Source organism: Dreissena polymorpha, chromosome 5 (genome assembly GCF_020536995.1).
Source record: "Dreissena polymorpha isolate Duluth1 chromosome 5, UMN_Dpol_1.0, whole genome shotgun sequence".
In the NCBI taxonomy this organism is placed as follows: Eukaryota; Metazoa; Mollusca; class Bivalvia; order Myida; family Dreissenidae; genus Dreissena; species Dreissena polymorpha.
Genome location: NC_068359.1, coordinates 52,625,288 through 52,634,382, shown reverse-complemented (window position 1 = coordinate 52,634,382; position 9,095 = coordinate 52,625,288). Strand labels below are relative to the sequence as shown.

Here is a 9,095-nt window from a genome sequence, read left to right as displayed (position 1 = left end):
GGGAGACGTAAGAACCTTTATTAGTTCCTATTAAAGTGTGAACAAGAAGAAGCGGCAATGTTATCAGTTTGCTTGAGGAAGAGTTTGGAGAAAAAAAGTAGTCAAGATAAATTTCTGAAATAGACCAATCGAGATCAAAAACAGTTTCTCGCGAACCAAGTGTTGCTCCCTCCAACAACTAAGGCTTCATACGCTGACCTTTGCAAATAAAGTAAGGTGGGATCTATGTCCTTATCAAGTTGTGCCTGTAGATCTACTTGATGTTACTTCAGGCATCCTTGATGAGCAGTCTTAATAAATGGAGACTCGTTCTTAGTTTGAATCTCTTTATTTTAACAACAAAGATTAGTAGTTCAGTAGATCAGTTTTAACATATTAAATAAACCGTGAATGTATAGTACGATATCAATGTATTATAAATGCTTTGTGATTGCCAGTTCATTTGACTCTACAAGCCTCTCTAAATCTTTCTGAAGCCATCAACCCATGTATAATTCAACGGATTGTCATGAGGTCGCGTTCCAAGGTTTACTTCGTATTAAAATGCTTTGCCAATAGTTTTCTTCACCATGTATTGATACCCTAGATAGGCCGTGTGTGTCAATGGTTAATGAGTTGTTCCTCTTCCTCCAAATCTTACTGAGGCGCTAGTTCTTACTTTAATAACTCTGGATCGGTTTTGTGTCGACTCTACCTTTTATCCTATCTCTTAACATATTTTTGGTCTTGCTTTTAAACTATCTGATTGGCATCAGTAGAAGCTGAGGATTGTTTGTTTTCCTGAAATTGCACAAAAAAATCATTTAGAAAATTCTGCGAAAACAATACACCCATCCTCTGCTAAAACTAGTTTGACGGGAATATTAGTTTTAAAATGAACTGTAACAGTGATAAGCAATATCCTGCACATGTCAGTCACTTCTAAACCACAATGGGCCAAAAGGGATTACCATGTAGAAAAATATCGATTATAAAACATACTCGTATAAATGTTTTCCTGTAAACAGCAGATGCAATTGTTTGCATATAGTGTTCGATCATTATCAGTTTCCAATAAAAGGGATGCTTGTTATTAATGGGGTTGGATCAACTTGATTGCTTGCTGAATTTATTAGTATTTTTCTGCATCTTCGGTTCATGTTTTGTAAGAGAAAAATAACGCCTATAATTTGGGTATGTAATAAATAAATGTATAACGACATATTGTTCAATCAATCGCGTCTTTTAATTTCCATTTGTTTACCAGCATACGAGCTATGACAGACAAATACAACGTCTTAAATATAACATAAATCGTATTAATGATTACTGTATATGAATGATCAAACATAGTTTACTTGCAGTTCAGTCGAGACGAAGGAAAACGTCCTACATGACGACATCTTTTTTTAATTATCCAAAATAAAACTAGTTTTGTACAGACGATTTTGCCGCTTCGATAGAAAAACTATCATTATTGTATACTTCTGACATCGGTTTAAGGTGCTCTAACAATTTCCAAACTATGATATATAGTGACAAAAAGAGAACAAACATTTATTGTTCTAATTGTTCTGTTTACCCCTATCAACAAGTTGTCGAAACATTGTGATGTGCTGCAATTTAATACGAAATTCTATAATACCATTAAAAAAACATCGTGTAGTTAAGAACAACGCACGTCAATACTGAATTTTTTTTCAACGCTAAAGTGGGAAACACATATCGTATTACCAGTCACAAATGCAATATGCTCCCAAATATCCTTTGAATGTCTTGAATGGATTTTATTGATAGTTTGTGCAAGTTGAATATTTTGGCCATGACTGATTTATTCTAGAACTGTAAGAGAAGGACAGAATAGCATATTCAAAAGAAAGGATACTCTGTACTTGGTTTAAGATTTTATTTGACACATCGTCAGGATCAATAGGATTTTAGTAAATATCGAGCTACCTTTAAAGGGGCCTTTTCGCTGATTTCTGCGGATGAGCGGACAAAGAGCAATTATGTGTCTGAAATAGCTCTACCTATTTAAGATTAGTCCAGCTAAAATGGATAAGGGATGGGTATGGATGGAGAAAGTTTAGCAAGCTAAACTTTAGAACTATCAGCCTTGTCTTCAACTCATCCGATAAATAACTTTATTTTACATACTTACTTTTTTCAATACACGGAATGTTATCAGTATATATTACATAACAATTACTGTTAATAAGTATGACATCTTAATTTGTATCAGAACATGTGCTTATTCTTTGATATACCGGTGCATGTTTTTTTCATGGGCATGATTGTATAAATTGGCGCAAACCGTTATCGTGTAGAATTTTAAATGAACGTATACATCTATAAACATTTAACATTATTATAGGTCACAGAAAAAATCCATCCTGGAATGTATGAAGGAACTCACATTCAAGTTATAAAATTAAACTTTTCAATAAATTAAATGTATGATAAACCTTTTGACTGCAGTCTTCGGAACTAGTCTTCAAGTCTGTTCGCGAAGGTTGCTTTTCAAATTCTAGTGATATGACTGTTGTGAGCTTAGCTGTTGTTTAGCTATTCCATATAATTGCACACACTTGATGTTGATTTTATGGTGTCTGATTAAAAGTCCTAATTTTAAGTCGTTTTTTTTAACCCTTTTGACAGTATTGACCTTTTCGACATTATTTTAAGGGAGACAACTCTGAGTGGATTTAGTGAGGTCGGGGGGGGGGGGGGGTACTCGATAATCTACTGCAGTGCGTCTGCACACAGGTGGAAGTAACGTACCCTGGATAGTATTGTTTTTTATTTATTTTTTTAGGAGTCCAATATATTCAAATAAATATATAAAATCATGTTTATTGAGAAAAAAATTGACAAAGAGCCATGAAAAAAATCCCCACCCTCTGATATTGGAGTTATGATTCCAATATCAGAGGGTGGGGATTTTTTTCATGGCTCTTTGTCAATTTTTTTCTCATTAAACATGATTTTATATATTTATTTGAATATATTGGGCTCCTAAAAATATATATATGAAAAATACTATCCTGGATACGTTACTTCCACCTGTGCGTCTGCATACAGTTCTATGTTGAAGCAATTATAATTTCCCAATAATTTGCAGATATAACTTATAAGGTATGATATTTTTTGGTAATTTTTTATTAGCTTAGTATCTTTGATATAATTGTCGTTCATGTTAATGCTTTATTTCGATTTCATTGTGTTTAAAATAGGTAAAAACAAAACATGCTAAAGCAGGTGGGGTATGGAAAAATATCTTATTTGTTAAGTTTGGGCAAATTAGAAGTTTGATGGCATTTGGTAAAATACTTTTCTTTAAAAAGAAAAATTATTTTAAAACAGATAACTTTGCTGTATTTAAATGTTATTGAATGGTTTATTGTTATAACTTCTAGAAACTTTTTTTTCAGGAATATCACACTTCACAGTGTCAACAGAAACTGGGATACTGTACTGAGTATCTAATGCTGCATGAAGATCAAGATTTCTTCACCTGGAATTTTATTAACACTTGCAATAAATATTATACATCACCACAGTTACATAACTATGTTCTTTGACAAAATAAAATAAAGATACTTCAGATGTGTGTCTACTTCATACCCTTACATTAAAAAATATCCTACACATTCAGAAATATAATAAAATGGATGGTGGTTTAAGTTGCTACACATCCAATGTTGTCATGTAATCATTTAATATAACATGTGATGTGTTGTAACTTGACATGACTATTAACACTGCTAAGAAAACATTTACTTTGAATCAAAATTAGTGTCCCTGGTCAAATGTCCATTGGCTTAATATCTATATGGGTGAAACTTTCACCTGCATCACAGTCATCCTTAATTGGTTGTGTGTTAAGCTATCCCAATTAACTACCAGTCATGGCAGATTTGTTCAAAAGAAGACAAGTATCAATGTTTGAAGAATTGTTATTGCTTTTACAGTCTTGACGCTAACCCCTAGCCCGACAGCCCGGGGCTAGTGATATGTATTAAATTTGGGCTATTAAAGTTTCCAGATTCATATAGTCGGGCTAGTGGGTATTTTAATCTGTTCTATTAAAGCATAAAGATTCAGGCTGCAGTTAGTTGTTCAAAAATGCTAAAGTGAAGACTGCTTGTATATGCTGGTTAGTCTGAGACATTCCAACAAGTAATAACTGTGACAGTTCAAATATTTGCTCATTAAAGTGTGTGTATGTGCAGGAGCTTGTGTGTGTGTTTGGTACAAGCTCATCTCAAAAACTGATTCACTATTTAGTTTTTAACCTAATAGAAGTAAAACCGGACTGTAAAATGAATACTATCATTGTAAAGATTTTGTTGTTGGGATGAAATATTATAAATTGTAATCCCTATGATTAACACAGAAAACATTAACCGAACGCCTATTCTGTTGGTGTAGCAGAGCCAAAAGACCTGGAAGTATAGATGGTTAATGGATGATGTTCCTTATGATAGTACTAGTAGGTACCAGTTGGTTTGTCTTTTTGAATACATCTGATAGTATATTTAATTTTTTTCATTAATAAAATGGGTTAAACTAAGTAATCCTGCTCAGTGGTTGAATCTTCAGGAAATGTTAACATAAGCACATAGTTACAATGTATTTGATACATGTATGCCGGTGACCCTCAACTGCAATTTTGGTTACAGCCAGGGTAGCCTAAGGTGTAATTATTTATTAGAGATGAACCCGAGTTGAGGCTTAAACTTACCAACCCATAAGTGAGTCAGAGATCAGCACTCTACCGGTTTAACTGGCCGGGGTAAGCTTGGGGTAAGCTTGGAATCGGGGACTTACTTTTGCTTAATTATGATCTTAAATAATATTATAGTTGTCAACAATAGATTTTTATGTATTTTAAAAGCGCAACAAGTTGGGCTTGCAACAGAAGTAATAAAAATATATAGATTATTATACAATTTACAAATTTAACAATAAAGTAGTCTTATGTTTACTGAAATGTGCAAATACCAATTGGTTTTTATTTCTAAAAATTTAGAAAAATGAGCTAATATAATAAAAATGTTTATTTTTAATTAGTGGGTGGGTTTAAATTAACTTGCACTCAAAAATTATAATAGTCTGGGGTTGTTTTAATTTCTGACATTTCAGCACACAGTACAGTAACATGAGTAAGGTATATGATCTTGTTATTTTTGTCAGTACCGGTAGTTAATTACGGAGCCGTTAATTACAATTATACTGAACTATTAATGAGCAGATGGTCGTTGAACGTTATAATAAAAATAATGATTGTTTTTATTTGTAATAAATCGGCAATTTATCGCTTTTATTCTATTTATAAAGTCAAAATATCGGATAAGTAAGGTGTCTGCTGTAGAGCGAATACTGTCAGAACCCCCCCCCCCCCCCCCCCCCCGAACCCTTGATTTGCGAAAACAAAACCATATTTTTCAAAACTAAACATATTTTAATCAATAGATGTAAACAAGAGTTTATTTAAATTTATTGACCTTGGATGAAGTGTCCTCAAATGTGTCAATCGCATCTTGTGAGTGATTGGTGACACGCGTGATTCAATCATCACTGGATAATTCTAGGTAGCAATTAGCTGCTGATAATATTAGCTTGATATACAGAAAAAACATACCTATGATAGTACATTCGTGTATTTCAATACATTTAAATAAACATGTGTTGTAACGTTTAGTTGTGTTTTAATAGACTGAAAGGAGGTATGATTCTTGAATTTTCGTAAAAATACTCTACATCAATATAATATGTTTGTGAAATTGTAATATCTTCAATACCGTTTACGTAGTTGTTAACAAACAAATGGAAATAATAACTACACATGAAAAAGTATACGTACTGAGGTACCAGTAAGTCTATTGTAAATACTTGTAATTTAAAGAAATTGAAGAGGTGTGATCACAAAGAAGTCACAGGGGGCCAAAGTACGTTGACTCTGGAAAAGTGACATGCATAACTTAGTGACAAATCTTTAAAAACAGACATAATAATACACACACTAAGTATTGCTAGTGGGACTTTTTATTTCTTATATTTCTCATATTAAGGATACATATGTTACAGTATTCATTGGGTTGAATTCCTAGATGTGTATTATTTTGTTTTCGATCCCTGTGAGCATTGTTATCAATCTTTTACATATTCTCAATGACTTACTTTCACAATATTATTATACGGGACACTTGCAATAATCAAACTCTCAGCTACATGTATATGACAACCAGGGTCGGTAAACGAATGTACTCATAAAAGCTCCAATCATAAAAGAAGAACAAGGCAGAGTTAACAGGTATTTCAGAAAAAAACTCCGCGGAAATCACCGTACAAATCATATGCCAAAATACCGCAAGTTGTTCCACAATTAATGAAACTAAGGCAATCGAAGGCGCATAACTGCATGTAACAATGTATCATATTTGTCAGTTGCAAACATGCACTCATCCTCTTCTGAATGCATATGACAGCAAAACAGGAAACCGTTTCATCTATCACAACCGCATACTTTGCACGCTTATTGTTCATTTTGAATTCGTATCAACACCGACATTCGAAAACTTTTATTAGAATTTCTTAACAAATGAATTCGCGTTGGATATGCTATTGCTTTTATATAATGGGTTCAGCGTTGCAAATTGCGATTCAGTACAATCTGGCATCTGCACTTTATCAATAGTGAAAAAAGCGTTACATTAAAAACTTCTTCAATCGTGATTATCGTACAAAGAAATTCTCTGCATCGCCCTATATTTTTGCAAAACAAGCATCCATTGATAAATATGTTCACACATGCACGCATGCAATTAATAATGTGACCTGCACGCATGCAATTAATAATGTGAAACTCATTTAACTTCACTTCAAAGACGAACGTGTCCTGAGACTGAAACAATGAGTGTGTAATGGGAAAATGCCAATAATCATACCATCAGTGTGTTTATTTACCATCCTAGATACATCTTGTTTGTGTTCTGTATCAGTGTTGATTCCTAAAATTGAATGTCATAAACGAAGTCAAAAAATAAAATATATGATCGTTATATATATATATATATATATATATATATATATATATATATATATATATATATATATATATATATATATATATATATATATATATATATATATATATATATATAACTCTAGCTCTAAAAGCCCTTATTGTCACATACACTAATACTCATGTCTAAAATACCCCAATAATACTAGTTTAAGATAAACCCAACTTGGACATCAAAACTGAGACCGGAAACGGCTGCCATCTTGAAAAAAATCGACGCCATCTTCTATCTTCGGGTGGATAAAAGGTTTTATTAAAACGCACATCAAACTTAGTTTTTATACCAAATTGCATGTTTCCTTACTGTTTTTCTAAATTATTATGCATACTTATGAAAGCTGCCCAACTTGTTCACATGAACTGAGACCAGAAATGGCGGCCATCTTGTTACTGGACGCCATCTTGAATTTTTGACTATCTATCAAAAGTGTGTATCAAACTTAGTGTTTATACCAAATGTCATGCTAAATTGAAGATTTGCACAATTTTACGCACAGTTGCTTAAGATATACCCAACATGGCTGTATAGATTGAATCGGAAATAGCGGCCATCTTGAAAATGGCCGCCATTTTGAATTTTTGTGTGGCTAACGATTTCTATACATAGTGCATATCAAACTGAGAGTTCATGCAAATTTTCATGCTTGCTCACAGATTTGCAAGATTTTTATGCTAATTCTCCTAGCTAGAGAGAGAGGTGAATTTTGTTTCATTTTTGACCACATGCTAACGGATTTCTTTAAAAGTAAGCAGCTAGGAAGGTAGGGATTACGTTCACAACGTCCTTCTTACTAAGGCTCTCAAAGAACACACGCAATACTGCTTAAATCAATAGGTAAAATATAAAGAATAGGGAAATACTTAAACTCCGCTTTTAACCGACATGTATACAGTACCTCAGCCGATGGATGAGCCACAGATGTTGCGTTAGTCGATTGAACGGTGTGGTATCAGGGTCAGTTCGCGGTCAAAAAAGGATCGACGCGCGAGAATCTACCACGAAATATCGCCCTTGAGTAGGAAGCCCAAAAGGCGATGTATCGTGGTTTATATCGAGTTTCGCTTCGTGTATCGCGCAAAACATCTAGTGTCGCTTCGTGTATCGCGCCAAAAATATTAAGCGCGATACATGAAGCGACACGCGATATTTGTACTGTTCAAATATCGCTGTAATAAAATCGCCTGTCAACTCTCGCGTTTTCAAAAATCAGGGGAGACAAAAAAAGGGGATAATGCAGCAATATTGTTAACAAATGGTTAAACATAACTGTAACACGGTTTAAAGAACGCGAGAGTCGACAAGCGACAAGCGTGTCGCTTCGTGTATCGCGCTAAATATCGTGTGTCGCTTTGTATGTCGCTCAAAATATCGTGTATCGCTTCGTGTGTCGTGTGTCGCGGTCTTAAATTAGACCATGATACACGAGATTCGAATAATATGGGCGATATTTAAATAATAAAATATCGTGTATCGCTTCGTGTGTCGCGCAAAATATCGTGTGTCGCTTCGTGTTTCGTGTGTCGCCTTTTGAACGCGAGACACGATATTTTGCGCGATATTCAAAGCGACACACGATATTATGCGCAATACACGAAGCGAAGCACAATATTTTGTGCGATACACGAAGCGACACGCGATATTTACCACGATATAACGCCTTTTGGGCTACCTACACAAGGGCGATATTTCATGGTACATTCTCGCGCGTCGCTTCGTGTATCGCGCAAATATCGTGTGTCGCTTCGTGTGTCGCACAAAATATCGTGTATCGCTTCGTGTGTCTCGTGCCGCCCTTGATGAAATAAGGGCGAGATTAAAGATGGCACTATCCGGACTCCGTAGTACATACATCAACTTTCGATTGCTTTCAAAGCCGTTCGATGCCTGATGCTTTTTCTTCTTTAATGGTTTGCGAAGATGTGTAAACTCGAAATATTTTTGTGGTAAATACATAATTATCAAGCTCATAATTATCAATAAAATCAAATATTAACACGAATATAATCGTTAAACGAATGTTTTTTTTTA

General features: G+C 34.1%; 1 long non-coding RNA gene across 1 annotated transcript; it reads left to right on the top strand.

Moving 5' to 3' along the window:
- Window positions 1-3,047: 3,047 nt before the first annotated feature.
- On the top strand, window positions 3,048-3,583 carry LOC127831723 (uncharacterized). Its single transcript, XR_008026472.1, has 2 exons — window positions 3,048-3,114; window positions 3,411-3,583. It is a non-coding gene; the product is annotated as an uncharacterized LOC127831723 (long non-coding RNA).
- Window positions 3,584-9,095: the final 5,512 nt, after the last annotated feature.